At 35.8% G+C, this 19,865-nt stretch overlaps 1 protein-coding gene across 1 annotated transcript in view; it reads right to left on the bottom strand.

Moving 5' to 3' along the window:
• The window catches only part of RP1 (RP1 axonemal microtubule associated), a 315,423-nt gene that overhangs the window by 271,919 nt on the left and 23,639 nt on the right, over positions 1-19,865 (bottom strand). The window lies entirely within an intron of this gene.

The following is a 19,865-nucleotide window of genomic DNA, read 5'->3' as shown; positions in this document are numbered from 1 at the left end:
AGAACATTGGGGAAACCCTACAAGACATCGGCATAGACAAAGAGTTCTTGGAAAAGATCCCAGAGGCACAGGCAATCAAAGCTAAAATTGACAAATGGGATTATATCAAATTGAGAAGCTTCTGCACTGCAGAAGAAAGAATCAGCAAGGTGAAGAGACAATCAAGAGAATGGGAAAAAACATTTGCAAACTATGCAATTGACAAATAATTAATGACCAGAATATATAAAGAGATCAAGAAACTCAACAAAACAAACAACTCAGTTAAAAAATGGGCAAAGGGGGGCTGGCACTGTGGTATAGCAGGTAAAGCTGCCGCCTGCAGTGCCAATAGCCCATATGGGTGCCAATTCAGTCCCGGCTGCTCCACTTCTGTCTAGCTCTCTGCTATGGCCTGGGAAAGCAGTAGAAGTCCTTAGGCCCCTGCACCTATGTGGGAACCCAGAAGAAGCTCCTGGCTCCTGGCTTTGGATCGGTGCAGCTCTGGCCATTGTGGCCAACTGGGGAGTGAACCAGCAGATGGAAGACCTCTCTCTCCTTGCCTCTACTTCTCTATGTGTAAGTCTGATTTTCAAGTAAAAATAAATTATTTTTTTTAAACATGTGCAAAAGATTTAAATAGGTATTTTTCAAAAGAGGAAACCCAAATGTTCAACAGAGACATGAAAAAATGCTCAAGATCACTAGCCATCAGGGAAATGCAAATCAAAACCAAAATGAGGTTTCATCTCACCTCCATTAGACTGGCTTTCATACAGAAATCTACAAACTAAAAATGCTGGCAAGTATGTGGGGAAAAGGGTACCCTAATCCATTGTTGGTGGGAATGTACACTGGTACAGCCACTGTGGAAGACAGTATGGAGATACCTCAGAAATCTGAATATAGCCCTAATATATGACCATACGATATCAGCATATGAAAGAGTTTTCTGTACCCCCATTGATATTGTAGCTTATTTCATAATAGCTAAAATATGGCATCATCCCAAATGCCTGTCAGCGGAAGACTGAATAAAGAAATTGTGTGATATGTATGTCACGGAAAGAAAGAAAAAGAAAAGAAATACGGTCATTTGCAAAAAAAAAAAAAAAATGGATGAAACTGAAAAACCTCATACTTAGTGAAATAAGTCAGTCCCAAAAGGACAAATACCATATGTTTTCCTTGACATGTGATAACTAATAGAAGACTTAAAAGGCAATCAATAGAAGTAAAATTGGCACTTGAAGAACAGGGTTGGTTTTTTTTTATACTATTCGCTGAACTCTTTACTTAACATAGACTTAATCAAATGTGTATAAAGTTAATTAAAGATAGATCATAGCAAAAACTAAGAATGGGAATAGGAGAAGGAGGAGGAAGAGGGGTGAGAGTGTGGGTATGGTGGGAAGAATCAGCATGTTCCTAAAGTTGTAATTATGAAATGTATGAAGTTTGTATTCCTTAAATAAAAGGTTTCTGGGGGAGGGGAAAATAGTTAATTACTGGAATAGGGTGGATCCTTAATGCAATACAATTTAGAAGAAAAAGGGGGAAATGTCATGCGAAGATGGAGGCAGATAATAAAGTAATGCTTCTATAAACTAAGAAATGCCGCAGACTACATGAAACGAAAGGAATCTAGGAAAGACGCACAAGCCAACTGTTCCTCACAGCACACAGAAGGAAACAATCCTGATGACACTTTGATTTCAGATAGCTAACCAACTATGAGTGAATAAATTCTGTTATATTAAGTCCCCAGTTTGTGGTATTATATTAATAGCAGTCCAGAAAAGTACGAGTCTGGTAATAGCACAGGGAGTGCTACTGTGAAAAAGTAACAAAAAAAAAAACAAAACAAAAAAAAAAAGAAGTGACTGTGGAATTGGGTAACAAGTTAGAGCCTAGAAAATTGTGAAGCTGTGGTATACAAAAAAGCCTTAATTGTCTTGAGATATTGTTACTAGAAATATGAATTTTCAGATGCTGTCACAGTAGAAATGATAAACACATTACAGGAACTGAAGGCAAGTGATTATTGTTATAAAGTTGAGGAAATCAGGCTGAATTGTGCTCAGCTGTTCAGTGATGGAAAGCAGAACTTGTAATTTATAAACTTGAATATCTAGTTGATGAGACTTGCAATCAATGTGCTGAAGATGTGGCTTGATTTTTCCTCGCTCCTTATAGGAAAATTCAAGAAGAAACAATTAAATTGCGGAAGGAATTGTTAAGCAAAAACAAACCATACACTTGAAAGCTACTTTGCTTCAGATATAGCTTCCTGTTAGTGTGCCTAGGAAGACAGTGGATGCTGGCTCAAGTATTTTGGGTCCCTGACATCCACATGGGAGACTTAGATTGAGTTCCAGGCTCCTGACTTCATCCTGGTCCAAAGACTTGGCTATTGTAGAAATTTGGGGAAAGAACCAATGAAGATATCGATCTCAATCTCTTTCTCTTTCACGTCAAATAAAAATAAATAAATAAATAAATAAAATTGAAACACAAATAAAAAAGGAATAATTTCCTTTATTTGCAAACAGTTCTCACAATCAACAGAACAAACTACACTACTATGGATATCAAAAAGAAAAATGGACAAGAATATAAATGGACAATTATTTAAAAAAACAAGCGGCAAATACAGGATATATAATCAGTCTCATTCATAACTATATCAAAAATTCAAATAAGAATAGACAAATTAAAATAAGACATTGTTTTCTTCTGTAAGAATAAAAAAAATCTTGGTTTTACAATATCTCATTATATCAATATGAAGAAATAGTTTCTGAGACAGAGTCTCCTGAACTACTGTGTTAATGTTGTTTCAATTATGCTTTATGAGCAGCAATTTGATAATACTTTTGAAATATATAATACATATATCCTTTATCTTACAATCTGATGGTTATAATTGAATGTACAAATACACTTACAATGATGCCAAACTATGTGTAGCAAGAAAATACTTCAAAAATGCCCTTGTAATAATGAAGATTCAGAGAACCATGATTCAGATAAATTTTGACTCAATGAATTACTATAGAAGTATTTTAAATTGACTCAATGAATTACTATAGTATTTTAAATTGACTCAATGAATTACTATAGAAGTATTTTAGAACACAACACAATAAAAAAGTATACAACTGTTTTAAAAAGAATAAGCAATATATGAAACAAGTTTATCAGTAAGATTTATTTATAGCAGATGTTACATGCACTTAAAATTTAGGGAAAAAACTGAAAAGACCTTTATAAATAGAATTTAGAATTTGGAACACTACTGTTTATTTTATACTTGCCTATACAAGTTGATTTTATAGCATATCATATTACTTTCACCTTGTAAACAGGTAAAAAATATATTTCAGTGGGTGAAAAGACATATATATGTATGTATATATATAATTTCAAATGACACATTGCTATTAAAGATGAAACGTCATTAAGATGATCTAGATATAGAGAAATTCCATCTAAACTTGTCCAAAACACATGCTCAAGCTGACTTGCTCCAAACGGTAGAGTTAGAAACATACCAGGGGATTCCAATTCAATCCCATCAAGGTGGCATGTGCCAATGCCATCTCACTACTCCAAGTGATCAATTTCAGTTCACAATTGATCATAATGAAAGGACTAAGAGTCAAAGGGAGCACATAAACAAGTCTAGTATCTGCTAACACCAACCGATAGAATAAATAAAGGGGAGAGTGATCCAACATGGGAAGTGAGATACTCAGCAGACTCATAGAATGGCGGATGTCCTAAATAGCACTCTGGCCTCAGAATCAGCCCTAAAGGCACTCGGATCTGGCTGAAAAGCCCATGAGAGTATTTCAGGCATGGAAAGCCAAGACACTCTGGCAAAAAGATCTCTGTGAGTGAGATCCCAGTGGAAAGAACAGGTCTTCAAAGAAGGAGGTACCTTTCTCTGAAGGGAGGAGAGAACCTCCACTTTGACTATGACCTTGTCTAAACAAGATAAGAGTCGGAGAACTCAAGGGGCTTCCATAGCCTTGGAAACTCATAACCAGTGCATAGGGAGATTACTGATGCCATAAACAGGAGTGTCAATTGGTAAAGTCAACAACAGGAGTCACTGTGCACTTACTCCTCATGTAGGATCTCTGTCCTTAACGTGCTGTACACTGAGGCTTAATGCTATAACGAGTACTCAAACAGTATATTTCACTTTGTGTTTCTATGGGGGTGCAAACGACTGAAATCTTTACTTAATGTACACTAAACTGATCTTCTGTTAAAAAAAAAAAAAAAAAGAAAGAAATTATCAATTCCCAACTTGACTCTCACTGGGATTAAACATGACAATAGGTCTGATCTGATTTCATCATCATTTAAAAAAATAATCTATTATTTTTCACTTTATGTTTCTGTGTGGGAGCAAACTGTTGAAATACTTACTTAAGGTATACTAAGCTGATCTTCTGTATATTAAGATAATCGAAAATGAATCTTGATGTGAATGGAAGGGGAGAGGGAGTGGGAAAGGGGAGGGTTGTGGGTGGGAGGGACGGTATGGGGGGGAAGCCATTGTAACACATGAGTCGTACTTTGGAAATTTATATTCATTAAATAAAAGATTAAAAAAAAAAAAAAAAGGCTTCCATAGCCTTGGCAACTCATGACAAGAGCCTAGGGTGATTACTGATGCCATAAACAAGAGTGTCAAATTGTTAAGTCAACAACAGGAGTCACTGTGCACTTACTCCTCATGTAGGATCTCTGTCCTTAATGTGCTGTACATTGTGATTTAATGCTATAACTAGTACTCAAACAGTATTTTTCACTTTATGTTTCTGTGTGGGTGCAAACTCTTGAAATCTTTACTTAATATATACTAAACTGATCTTCTGTATATAAGAGAAATGAAAATGAATCTCGATGTGAATGGAAGGGAAGGAGCGAGAAAGGGGAGGGTTGCGGGTGGGAGGGAAGTTATGGTGGGGGGGAAGCCATTGTAATCCATAAGCTGTACTTTGGAAATTTATATTCATTAAATAAAAGTTTAAAATAAATAAATAAATAAATTTGTCCAAAACCGTATTTTTCCCTTGTGATCATAAAAATCTCTCTAGAATTATTATTTTACAATTATAGTTCTTTATAATCATGTTACCAGTTCTTTCAAGTACACTAAAAGCAATTTCTAGATCAGAAAAATCTTTGATGACCTACAAGTAATGACAAACAAGAAGGACAGAACCTCCACCAGTTTTTCAGGAGTAAGTTGTTCAATGTACATGTATTTGTGTAGTTTCCATCGGTTTTGTTGTTGTTGACTTCTAGTTTTATTGCACTGTAGTCAGAAAACATACTCTATATGATTTATATTATTTTAAATATGGTGAAATGTGTTTTGTGACCTATCATATTATCTTTCTTAGAAAATGTTCCATGTGCTATAGAGAAGAATATGTATTCTGCAGCTGTTACATGGAACATCTGTACATGTATGTTAGGTCCAATAACTAAGTTGCAATTTAACTCTTGTTTCTTTGTTAATTTTCTGTCTGGATGATCTGTCAATTTCTGACAGTAGAGTATTAAAAGTTCTCTGTTATTGAATGGAATCTGTCTCTCCCTTTAAGTCTATTAACATTTGCTCTGTATATATTACTCCAGTATGCGGTGCCTACATGTATGTGTATGTTTCCTCTTGCTGGATTGAACTCTTTATTATTATATGAGGATCTTTCTTGTGTGCATTGATTAATTATTTTTGGTAAGTCTATAATTGATTTTTGCTTTGTGTTTACCACAAGATTTATAATGAACATATTTTTGTTATATTATTTGGAAATGATAGCAACTTGTCATTGATTGTAAAGATAGGAAGAAAAAATATAAATATAAAAATACAAATAAAGACCTCTACATTTGTATTTCATTCCTCACATTTTGAATTTTTGATATTCCATTTTACATAATGCTTGCTTCTTAACATGTCAACAAAGTGCTTTTTGTTCTTTTTCAGTCTTCATACCAGAAATGTGAATGGTTTATATATCATTGTACTATATTAAAGCATTCTGAATTGCATAACTATTCTTACTAGTGAGTTTTCTACCTTCTGATATTTTTGTCTTACTCATTGACATCTCTTTTCTTCATTTTGAAGAATGCCCTATAGCATTTCTTGTGAAATAGCTCTGATGATGATAAATTCTCTCAGCTTTTGTCTGTGAATGTCATTCCTCCTTCATGTCTGACAGATATCTCTGCTATGTGTGGTATTCTTGGATGGAAGCTTTTTTTTCTTCAGTACTATTAGAGTTATTTTATTCCCCCCTGGCCTCTAAGATTTCTGCCAAGAAGTATATAGTCAGGTGAACTGGCACACCAGTTATTTGCTCCTTTATCTTGCAGTTTTGAGACTCTTCTAACTTTAAGCTTGAAGAACTTCATTATACTATGTCTTGTTTGAATTCAATCTGGCTGGTGACCTCAGAGTTTCCTGTATCTGAATTGTCTTGGTTTTTCATAGATTTATGAAGTTTTCCATTTTACCTCTTAGACTTTATCAACTATCCCTTTAGTATTCTCAGGCCCCTCTTGAATCCCAGTTACTCAGATATTGATGTTTATGCTGTTCCAAACTTCCAGTGACCTTTTTTCATTCCTTTTGGTTCATTTTTTCCTCCTAATATGTCCCTGCAAATAGCTTTTAACTTATTTATTTTTTCCTCTGTTTAATCTACTCTGCTATTGATACCTTTTTTCTTTTTTGTGCCAGATAATTTTATTTATTTTAATTTTATTTAAGTTATACAAATTTTATGTATTTTATATATACATATTCAGGAACATAGTAATATTTTCCACCCTAACCTCTTTCACATTCTTTTTCCTCCTCCATCTCCTATTCCCATCCTTATTTTTTACAAACATCTATTTTCAGCTAATTTTATACTAAAAAGATTAACCCTACAGTAAGTAAAGAGTTCAACAAGTAATATAAAGAAGAAAAAAAAATGCTGTTCCTCAACAGTCTAGACAAGGGCTGTTAAAAATCATCACATCTAAGAGTGGTATCTTTTCTCATGGTTTTATTTTTGCTTAATGTACTTTGAAGATCAAGGACTTCTTTCATTAATATTTCCATCTCTCTTTCAAGTCTAATAAAGTGGTAAATCATTTCTGGTGTTGCATTCCAGGTATAAGGGCTCAACGTAACTTGCTCTTCCTCTCCCAAGAGGAAAGCAAAATGCATTTCCACACCTCACTAGTTGGAGCCAGAAGAGGGTGGTATGGGCAACTCTTTCCTTCCTGCTGTCTTCCTGTGTCTCTTTTACAGGTTCCAAAACTCTTGTGAAAGTAACTTGGTGCATGAATAGCTGTTCAAACTAATTTCTTTGCATGAAAACAATCATCTAAGAGTCTTAACCACCATTTTCTCCACCCTCTCATGCATTTTTTATTAAAGCTATCTAAGACAGCATTTGTTAAGTACAAATTACAATGCCTGATACATAATGGCAACTCAATAAAGGAAAATTATTGTCACTGTAATTAAGGAAATTATCTCTTTGGTATCAACAGGAGCAATGTCAATCCAAATGGACAAAAATTATTTATTGGGGGAGTGGAGCTAAAATCATAAATAATGTTTTGTGGGCCTCCAAAATTCAGTATGTTCCAATAAAATATTATTCCTTAGTATTCCATTTCTCTCATTAGCAAGGGGCAGTAATGAAAACTAATTTAGAATCTAATTAGACTAATTAAAGCTTACATGAATATAAAGACTTATCAATATTATAAATTTCAAACAAAAGTATTACACAAATGAAGATTAAGCTCCTGAAGTACAAAATTATAAACAATGCTTGTGCCAACCCATCTGCATACCTGAATGGTTGTAATTCATACAGCTAGTAATAAAGAGAAACATGAAAAAAACGGGCTCAGTCTTCAAAACATACCTCTCTAGCATCTGGATTACAATGGTATTTATAAGGAAAATCATATTGGAGAGTTCTAGCCAAAAATAAGTCACCAATACATTGGGATTACATCTTTGGAACTCAAATTTCAAGCAAAGAACTTTTAGTCTTAGCTATATTGTTTGAAGATTTATTGCATGAAATCCTAAGTAACCAAAAAATGAATAACTTCTGAGTAGTACAAGATATAGAACTATTAGCATGTAATTCTGTTCTGGTTTTCATGCCAGAAAAGTCGTCTTTTCTGCTCCTTGCTTCTCATAGTAGCAAAATACCAATCTAAGTGTCCAAGACAATGAGGGACTGCTTTGCAAAAGGGCAGGGTCACTGCGTGTGGTTCTCTCTGGCACTCCTCCACACATTGCCTCTAAGCATTAAGCTGATTTAATTTTTCCATCTTTGCACCGTCTTGCTTTTTACCAAATAATATAAGATACATGTACTCTATAGAATACTATACAGTAGTAAAAAACAATGAAACCCGGTCATTTGCAACAAGATGGAGGAATTTGGAAAACATCATGCTGAGTGAATTAAGTGAGTCCCAAAGGGACAAATATCATATGTTCTCCTTGATCAGCAACAACTAACTGAGCACCAAAGGGGAAACTTGTTGAAGTGAAATGGACATTATGAGAAACAGTGACTTGATCAGCTCTTGTCCTGACGGTTGATGTACAATGTAATACTTTATCCATTTTAGTATTTTTTTTCTTCTAGTACTATTGGTTGAACTCTGTATTAAACACACAATTATTCTTAGGTGTTTATATTTTAACTGAAAAGTGATCCCTGTTAGGAATTTGGAAAACATTATGCTGAGTGAAATAAGCCAAACCTAAAGGGACAAATATCATATGTTCTCCCTAATCAGTGACAACTAACTGAGCACCAAAAAGGAAACCTGTTAAAGTGAAATTAACACTATGAGAAATGGTGACTTGATCAGCCCTTGCCCTGACTGTTGATGAACAACTTAATACGTTATCCCTCTTAGTATTTTTTTGTTTGTTGTACTTAATACTTTTGGTTGAATACTGTAATCAATACACAGTTATTCTTAAGTGCTGAAACTTAACTGAAAAGTGATCACTGTTAAATATAAGAGTGGGAATAAGAGAGGGAAGAGATGTGCAATTCGGGACATGCTCAAGCTGACTTACCTCAAACGGTAGAGTTAGAAACATACCAGGGGACTCCAATTCAATCCCATCAAGGTGGCATGTACCAATGCCATCTCACTAGTCCCAGTGATCAATTTCTGTTCACAATTGATCGTAATGATAGGACTAAGAACCAAAGGAATCACAGAAACAAGAATAGTGTCTGCAAATACTAGCTGATAGAATCAAAAAGGGAGAGAATGATCCAACATGGGAAGTGAGATACACAGCAGACCCATAGAATGGCAGATGTCCTAAACAGCACTCTGGCCTCAGAATCAGCCCTAAAGGCATTCGGATCTGGCTGAAAAGCCCATGAGAGTATTTCAGGCATGGAAAGCCAAGACACTCTGGCAAAAAAAAAAAAAAAATTTAAAAAAAATGACCTAAATGAAATCTCTGTGAGTGAGATCCCAGCGGAAAGAATGGGCCATCAAAGAAGGAGGTACCTTTCTCTGAAGGGAGGAGAGAACTTCCACTTTGACTACAGCCTTGTCTAAATAAGATCAGAATTGGTGAACTCAAGGGGCTTACAGGGGACAGCACTGTGGTGCAATGGGTTAAAGCCCTGGCCTGGAATGCCGGCATCCCATATGGGCGCCGGTTTGAGACCAGACTGTTCTACTTGCTATCCAGCTCTCTGCTATGGCCTTAGATAGCAGTAGAATATGGCCCAAGTCCTTGGGCCCCTGTACCCACCTGGGAGACCCGGAAAAAGCTCTTGGCTCCTGGCTTCAGAGCCACATAGCTCCGGCTGTTGCGGCCATCTGGGGAGTGAACCAGCAGATGGACGGCCTCTCTCTGTAACTACCTGTCTACCTCTCTCTGTACCTCTGTCTATCAAATAAATAAAATAAATCTTAAAAAAAAAGAGGCTTCCATAACCTTGGCAGCTCATGACAAGAGCCTCAGATGATTACTGACGTCATAAATAAGAGTGTCAATTGATAAATCAACAACAGTCACTGTGCACTTACTCCTATGTAGGATCTCTGTCCTTAATGTGTTGTACTATACAAATTAACAGTAAAACTACTACTCAAACGGTACTCTATACTTTGTGTGTCTGTGTGGGTGCAGTCTGTTGAAATCTACTTAGTATATACTAAGTTGATCTTCTGTATATAAAGATAATTGAAATTGAATCTTGATGAAGAATGGGATGGGAGAGGGAGTGGGAGATGGGATGGTTGTGGGTGGGAGGGAGATTATGGGGGGGGAATGCCACAATAATTCAGAAGTTGTACTTTGGAAATTTATATTTATTAAATAAAAGTTGAAAAAGTAAATAAACTTTCTCTAATAATTTCAAAAAAAAAATGAAAGAAAGAATAACAATACCATGGGCAAGCAAGAATACAGAGCAACTGTAACTCTCACACATTGGTAGTGGGGATGTAAGCTGGTATTATAATGTTTTAAAGCAGTTGACAATTTCTTATAAAGTTCAGTATACACTTACCACACAAGCTACCAATTTCACTCAGATATTTACCTAGGGAAGATAAAATCAAACATCCAACAAAAATACCTGTACATGTTTATATAACACATATTCATAGTATCCAAAAACTGAAAGGAAGGGCCATTAACTGGTGAATATATAAACAAATTATGATTTAAATATAATGGAATACTACATAGCAATAAAAAGGAACAAACTACTGATTTATGCAAAAATAATGGATATTGAAATCATTTTTGATATGTAAAAGAGGCATGTATTAAAAATTATATGCCACAAGATGTTCTTTACATAAAATGCTAAAAATACTATAGTCAAAGTTAATCGGGGGTTCACACAGAGGGTAAAGAAAGGGGGAAAGGTTGGGGCCCAGCGCCATGGCTCACTTGGTTAATCCTCCGCCTGCGGTGCTGGCATCCAATATGGGCAGCGGGTTCTGGTCCCAGTTGCTCCTCTTCCAGTCCAGATCCCTGCTGTGGCCTGGGAAGGCAGCAGAGGACGGCCCAAGTGCTTGGGCACCTGCACCCACGTGGGAGACCAGGAGGAAGTACCTAGCTCCTGGCTTTGGATCAGCACAGTGCCAGCCATGGAGGCCATTTGGGGGTGAACCAACGGAAGGAAGACCTTTCTCTCTGTCTCTCTCTCTTTCTGTAACTCTGTCAAATAAATAAATAAATAAATAAATCTTTTGGAAAAAAAAAAAAAAGAAAGGGGGAAATGTTCTGACTACCCATGTGCATGGGAAGTATTTTTTTAGGATTAAGGAAATGTTCTCTATCTTGACTATAGTGGTAGTTATATGAATACACATATTTATCAAATCCCATTAGATCATACACTTGAAACTGGGGAATTTTTTTTATTTATTTTTTTTTAACTTTTATTTAACGAATATAAATTTCCAAAGTACAGCTTATGGATTACAATGGCTTCCCCCCCATATCGTCTCTCCCACCCGCATCCCTCCCCTTTCTCACTCCCTCTCCCCTTCCATTCACATGAGGATTCATTTTCGATTCTCTTTATATACAGAAGATCAGTTTAGCATACATTAAGTAAAGATTTCAACAGTTTGCTCCCACACAAACATAAAGTGAAAAATAGAAACTGGGGAATTTTATTGAATGTAAATTATAGCTGAATTATGTTAGTTTTTTAAAAACAGAAGAAAATAAAAATTAAAGAATCATTTCACAGGTTCATCATCCTCAGATGACATCCATAGCAGAAATTATAAAATGAAATAACAAAGAAACAGAGAGAAAAAATCAAATAACTAGTGTAAAGATAAAGTCAATTCCCAGAACTTAAGAATATGAATATCCAATAACTAGCATAACAAAAGAAAAAACAAAACATACATAAGTTATGTATCTTTGTAAAATTTCAAAATATCAGAACAGAAGTTCCCAAAAGCTTTTAGAAAAGGGGAAGAGTCACACAAATAGGAGTAGAAAAGGTTGCACAGCACTCTTCACATTGGAAGATAAAAGAAAAATGAAGAAAGTTTTCAAATGTTTCAGCTATTTCTAACCTATAATGTCATAGCAATTTTATCAGTTGACCATGAGAGGTATTTTATTTTTTATTAGATTTATTTTATTGAAATGAAAGGCATATTTGTTTTATATATAAATATATTTATATTTTATATTACATTTATAGTTATATTTTATATATGTATATATTTGTATATAAAACAAACATTTTAAAAGGAAAGAGAAAAATATTTTTCTGAAAACAGAAATGATGGCAGAAGAAAAAAATAAATTTGTTAATGGAAGATGCCTCTGTGGTGTGGGTATTAGTTATGTACTGGATCAATATTTGAAAGTTAGAGTTACACAGAAAGAGAAGAAAAGAGAAACAGAGAGATCTTCCATCCACTGGTTCACCTCCCAGATGGCTTGAATAGCCAGGGCTAGGCCAGACCGGAGCCAGGAGCAAGGAGATTCATCCGGGTTTTCCATGTGGGTGACAGGTGCCTAAGCACTTAAGCCATCTTCTGCATCTTTTTCCAGGCCATTAGCAGGGAACTGGATCAGAATTAGAGCAGCTGTAGCATTAACCAGTGCTCATATGGGATGCCCATGTCGCAGGCAATGGTTTTGCCCACTAAGCCACAACTCCAGCCCCTAAAATTTTGACTCTTGCATTTACACCTGATTAAATCTAGTTATATAACTTGGTGAAGAAAAAAAAAATGCAAGTAGAATAATTCACCATTCTAACAAGTAACACCTGATTAGACAGCCTGCCATCACAAATCCACAGTTTAGTTTTGGTTCATAATACCTGGCAGAAACTAGTAGGTCAGCTGTCTACATAGTCTTGTCTAGTTAGGCATTTTTTAATTTGTATATGTCTCACAAATACAACATTAGGAAAATAGTAATTCTTCCAGCTGTACCCGCCCTCCCACCCACTACCTCCCCTTTTCCGCCTCCCACTCCTGTTTAGTCCAAGAAAGAAAAAGAAACAGAAAGAAAAAAAAAAGGATGAATGGAGTAAAAAACTAAGAACTGTTCTCAACATTCTGTACAAGGGCTGTTCTGTGTTATTGCTTCTTGAAGATGATTTTACTTTTTTCCCCTTCCTCTTTTCCCTTCCTTTCTTCCCCTTCTTTCCTTTCAGAAACTTTATTGTCTTAAAGAAGAACCTAAAGATTGTACATCTCTTGTGAGCTTTTAAACGTAACTTTAACTTATGAGACATAGTATTATCCTCCATTTACTACACTAAATAGAAGTGATTCTTGAGAATAAATTTTACTATTAAGTCTCATGATACAACTCTTTGGGGACAGAGGTCCTGCACGGGAAGTTGGTGCACAGTGACTCTTATTGTTTATTTAACAAATAACACTCTTATATATGACATCAGTGCTCATCCAAGGCTTTTGACATGAGCTGCCAAGGCTATAGAAGCCTTTTGGATCCACTGCTCCACAAGACCATAAGTAAAGTGGAAGTCTCTCTTCCCTTCAGAGAATAGTGCATCCTTCTTTGGTGACCATTTCTCTCCACTGGGATCTCACCCACAGGGGTCCTTTTATGTCCCTTTTTTTCCACTAACTATGATGTCTTCCAGTTTCATCTATTTTATTGCAAATGTCCAGATTTCATTTTTACTGCTGTGTAGTATTCCATGGTGTACATATACCATATTTCTTTATCCAGTCTTCAGTTGATGGGTATTTGGGTTGATTCCATGACTTTGCTATTGTGAATTGAGCCAGGATAAACATGAAGGTACAGATAGCTTGTTCATATGCTGATTTCATTTTCCTTGGGTAAATTCCCAGAAATGGGAGGGCTGGGTCATATGAGGGATCTCCACACTGTCTTCCATAGTAGATTTACCAGTTTACATTCCCACCAACAGTGGATTATGGTACCTTTTTCCCCACATCCTTGCCAGCATTTTTTGTTTGTTGATGTCTGTGTGAAAGCCATTCTAATGGGGGTGAAGTGAAACCTCACTGTGGTTTTGATCTGCATTTCTCTGATGGCTAGCAATGCTGAGCATTTTTTCATGTGTCTGTTGGCCATTTGCATTTCAGCTTTTGAAAAATGTCTGTTTAAGTCCTTTGCCTATTTCTTAAATGGATTGTTTATTTTGCTGTTGTTGAGTTTCTGACCTCTTTATATATTCTGGTTATTAATCCTTAATCAGTTGCATAGTTTGCAAATATTTTCTCCCATTCTCTTGGTTGTCTCTTCATGCTGATGATCACTTCCTCTGCAATCTTTGTCTATGCTGATGTCTTGCAGAGTTTCCCCAATGTAATCTAATAATTTGATGGTGTCAGGTCATAGACTTAGGGCTATAATCCATTTTGAGTGGATTTTGTTGAACAGTGTCGGGTAAAGATTTTGCTTCATGTTTCTGCATGTGGTAATTCAGTTTTCTCAGCACCATTTGTTGAAGAAACTGTCCTTGTTCCAGAGGTTAATTTTAGCTCTTTTGTCAAAGAATAGTTGGTTGTAGATGCTTGGATTGATTTCTGGCATTTCTATTCTGTTACTGATCTATCCATCTGTTTTTGTACCAGTATCAGGCTGTTTTGATTATAACTTCCCCGTAGTATTTCTTGAAATACAGTATTGTGATACTTCGGGGTTTGTTTTTGTTGTATAAGATTACTTTAGCTATTCAAGGTCTCCTGTGTTTCTATATGAATTTCACATCATTTTTTCTATAGTTTTTAAAAAACTAGAACAGACATGGAATGTTAAATACTTGAGGAGAGGGGCCAGCACCGTGGCTCACTTGGTTGGTCCTCCTCCTGTGGCGCTGGCATCCCATATGAGCACCGGGTTCTAGTCCCGGTTGCTCCTCTTCCAGTCCAGCTCTCTACTGTGACCTGGGAGGGCAGTGGAGGATGGCCCGAGTACTTGGGCCCTTACACCGCATGGGAGACCAGGAGGAAGTGCCTGGCTCCTGGCTTCAGATCGGCGTATCTCCAGCCGTAGCAGCCATTTGGGGTGTGAACCAGTGGAAGGAAGACCTTTCTCTCTGTCTCTCTCTGTCACTGTCTAACTCTGTCAAATAAAAAAAAATACTTAAGGAGATACATATGTTTACCCTGATTGAGCATTACACACACACACACACACACACATATATATATTATATATATATATACCCTGATTGAGCATTACATATATATTATATATATTATGTTATGTTATATATATATTACATATGATATATAATATATATCAAAACATCATATGATACCCCATAAATATGTACAATCTCAATCTATCAGTTACTTTTTTTTTTAAGTTTTAAATAACTCAGTATACTACCCTGAGGAATTACAGAATCTATTTTAGGGATATTTCTCTTTTCTTGTTTAATTTTTGCTCACTTATTTTATTTGAAATGTAGAGAGAAAGAATCTTCCATATGCTGGCTAAGTCTGCAAATGTCCTCAACAGCCATGGCTGAGCCAGGCCAAAGTCAAAAGCCCAGAACTTCATCTGAGTCTCCCATATGAGTGGAGGGAATTCAAGTACTTGAGCATTGTCTACTGCCTTCCAAGAAGAAGAATAGCTATAACTCAAACCAAGCACTCAAGTTCGGGGATACAGGCATCCCAGGCAGCAACTTAAGCCACTGAGCTAAACATTTACCCCAGGAACCTCTCTTAAACAGGGAATTAAAAGTCATTTCAAGTTTTCAGGATAGATGCATACACCACAAATTTCAAGGCTATTAATGAGGATAAATATAGACATAAAAGTGCTTCTTTATAGACCTTTGAATGCCTCAGTCTCCTTCCTACTATGCTGAAGAACTGTTTATCTAAGGAGGTTATTGTTTTGTTTTGCTATGTTTTGTTTTTAGACAGTTTTAAGATATTGCATTATTTTAATTTTTATTAATATAAAGAGAACAGATTACAAATATATAATTCTAGGAAGATAACTGTATTTTCCTGGGGAGATTATTTTAAGGATTCAGACATTATAAAAAGACATTTTAAAAAGCTCACAGAAAATATATTTTATGAAAACTATGCATGGATTTCAAAAACTTTTTGTACCAAAACTAACTTACTTTTAATTCAATTTTCCAAAAACTTTTTGAAATACTCTCATACATATGGAACCTAGCACAATATTTGGCATTAAGCAAGACTCAAAATGATAGTCAACTTTCCCTTTGTAAAGTGTCCTATGAATAAGTATTTATTATATTTCTTTTATACATCTTTTTTTATTTTTTTAACTTTTATTTAATGAATATAAATTTCCAAAGTACAGCTTATGGATTACAATGGCTTCCCCCCCATAACGTCCCTCCCATCTGCAACCCTCCCCTTTCCCACTCCCTCTCTCCTTCCATTCACATCAAGATTCATTTTCGATTCTCTTAATACACAGAAGATCAGTTTAGCATACATTAAGTAAAGATTTCAACAGTTTGCTCCCACACAGAAACATAAAGTGAAAAATACTGTTTGAATACTAGTTATAGCATTAAATCTCAATGTACAGCACACTAAGGACAAAGATCCTACATGAGGAATAAGTGCACAGTGACTCCTGTTGTTGACTTAACAATTTGACACTCTTGTTTATGGCATCAGTAATCACCCTAGGCTCTTGTCATGAGCTGCCAAGGCTATGGAAGCCCCCGGAGTTCACCGACTCTGATCATATTTAGACAAGGCCATGGTCAAAGTGGAAGTTCTCTCCTCCCTTCAGAGAAAGGTACCTCCTTCTTTGATGACCCGTTCTTTCCACTGGGATCTCACTCACGGAGATCTTTCATTTAGGTTTTTTTATTTCCCCCAGAGTGTCTTGGCTTTCCATGCCTGAAATACTCTCATGGGCATTTCAGCCGGAACCGCATACCCTAAGGGCTGATTCTGAGGCCAGAGTGCTGTTTAGGACATCTGCCATTCTATGGGTCTGCTGTGTATCTCACTTCCCATGTTGGATCATTCTCTCCCTTTTTGATTCTATCAGCTAGTATTTGCAGACACTATTCTTGTTTATGTGATCCCTTTGGCTCTTAGTCCTATCATTATGATCAATTGATCACTGGGACTAGTGAGATGGCATTGGTACATGCCACCTTGATGGGATTGAATTGGAGTCCCCTGGTATGTTTCTAACTCTACCGTTTGAGGTAAGTCAGCTTGAGCATGTCCCGAATTGCACATCTCTTCCCTCTCTAATTCCCACTCATATTTAACAGCGATCACTTTTCAGTTAAGTTTCAGCACTTAAGAAGAATTGTGTATTGATTACAGTATTCAACCAAAAGTATTAAGTAGAACAAACAAAAAAAAAATACTAAGAAGGATAACATATTAAGTTGCTCATCAACAGTCAGGGTGAGGGCTGTTCAAGTCACCATTTCTCATAGTGTTAATTTCACTTTAACAGGTTTCCTTTTTGGTGCTCAGTGAGTTGTCACCTATCAGGGAGAACAAGTGGTATTTGTCCCTTTGGGTTTGGCTTATTTCACTCAGCATAATGTTTTCCAAATTCCTAACAGGGATCACTTTTCAGTTAAAATTTAAACACCTAAGAATAATTGTGTGTTAATTACAGAGTTCAGCCAATGAGTGAATTAAGCCAGTCCCAAAGGGACAAATATCATATGTTCTCCTTGATCAGCGACAACTAACTGAGCACCAAAGGGGAAACTTGTTGAAGTGAAATGGACACTATGAGAAACAGTGACTTGATCAGCTCTTGTCCTAACGGTTGATGTACAATGTAATACTTTATCCATTTTAGTATTTTTTTGTTCTTTTATCATCTTAACACCAAATAAAGTTATATACTTCTTGGTTGGAATAACACAAACTTTTGAAAAGCACGTCAAAGGCATTAAAACTGATGGATTTTTTTTTTAATTGTAGCTACAATGTTAACACTGTGGCATTCTCTGCACTAGGAGTTTTACGATAATTTTTTCTAGTAATTTTCTCACAACAACTTTTTATCTAAATTAATGTCCTCAATTCATAGATGAGAAAGCACACAAAATTAAGTGTCATAAACATAGAATGTGGCTTCAATACCTCAATGTAAATCTTGGTAATGGAGCATATGGTTTATGTCTCTGGAAAGAGGGAAATTATCTGAAAGTGTCATAAAAATTACTCCTAATCACTCAACCAATGTTTTATTAACTTAGTTTCAACTTGTATTAGAAATTTTAAGTGAACCCCACCTTCCCCAACTTGGGTTTTCCTTAGTCTCAAGTTTGATGATTCGGCATAGCTGGCACTTTGCATTGTATCCCTCTTATTTTGGACATCAACTCCTTCTTTACTCATAGTGTATTTCCTTTAATTTTCAAAACTACTGTAACTTCTGGGTTTAGAACTCAAGAGCTGCCTGAACAGTCAGCTTGTCAGCTTTCTTCTAAGTGGAAGCAGGTAGCCCCAACACTGTGCCTATGATTAATCACTTCCTTTAGTCTTGCAGGTCTCTTTCTGAGACTGCTTCTGAGTCTCTAAGAGTGCATAGCACAGCTGCCATCTGGTGGGCCTAAACAGTAATCTCACCATTCTACCTTGAGACAAGGGACTCAGACACTGAAGTCATCCCTTGGTATCCTCAGGTGATTGTTTCAGGACCCTTGCAGACACCAAAATAGAAAGATGTTCAAATTCTTTATGTAAAATGGCTTATTATTTGCATATTATAAATATGCTCTTATGCAAATACTAATCTCGTACATTTTACATAATTTCTAGATTATATATAACATCTAATTCAAAATCCTTAGCTATAATGCTATATGGTTAAGGAATAAGAAAAAAAAGTCTGTACATAATCAGTACAAATATAATAAACCCAATTAAATAATACACAAGACATGAGATGCATGACGCTCAAAGAACAAATGTGAGAGAGACACGGAGGATGTGTAGGGTGGCAGGAGGCTACAACAGGGTGTGCCCACACATCACTTCATTCAACCAGATTGAGGATACTACTTAGCACATGGAAAATTCAAGTTTTGCTTTTAGAAAGTTACTGGAATTCTTCTTGAAAAAATATTTTCAATCTCTGGTTGCTTAAATCTGCTGACGTGAAACCCATGGATATTAAGGGCTGACTGTACAATCTTCAACTTATGATGATTTGACTAATGACATTTTGCCTATGCAATGGAAAATGAAAAAATGATAAAATTCATTTTATAGTTTATAATATGATTCAAATGTGGATCTTTTTCCCAACAATACATACATAGTATTATCTGTTGCAATGCTGAGCTGCATCAACTAGCACAGCTCTGGGTCAATACCAATTGGGATAGTCAACAAATGATACTCTATAGTGTACTGTGTTGTAAACTATGACGTTTGGTAAGGTAGGCATACAAAATGTATTTTTTACTGATAGTATTTTCAATTTACAATGGGTTTAGCAGGATGTAATACCATAAATTGAGAAGCATTCGTATTCCACTGAGTACAAGCCTAAACTCCTTTCCTCAACCTTTCAGGCATTTAACATGTATAAATGTCTATAGAATATTCTTAAATTTCCTCTAAAATCTCATTTACTCTTCTAAATTTCAGAACTACAAGATTTTTTTACTAGGTTTTGTGAAAATAAAAAGCATCATTGGAATGTTTGAAAGAAAAAAATTGCCTTCACAAACATTTTAAAAGATGATTGAAACAGTGTTTCATAAGATACAAGAAAGGTAGCTTTATCTTTCTGCATTTTTGCATATTCTTCTACAAGTAAGAATCTGAAGTTAACAAGAGGTAAAAGAAGGAGGAGGAGG

This window comes from Oryctolagus cuniculus, chromosome 6 (genome assembly GCF_964237555.1).
Source record: "Oryctolagus cuniculus chromosome 6, mOryCun1.1, whole genome shotgun sequence".
Classification (NCBI taxonomy): Eukaryota; Metazoa; Chordata; class Mammalia; order Lagomorpha; family Leporidae; genus Oryctolagus; species Oryctolagus cuniculus.
Note: the sequence above shows the minus strand (reverse complement) of the source record. Positions and strands in the feature narration are given on the sequence as shown.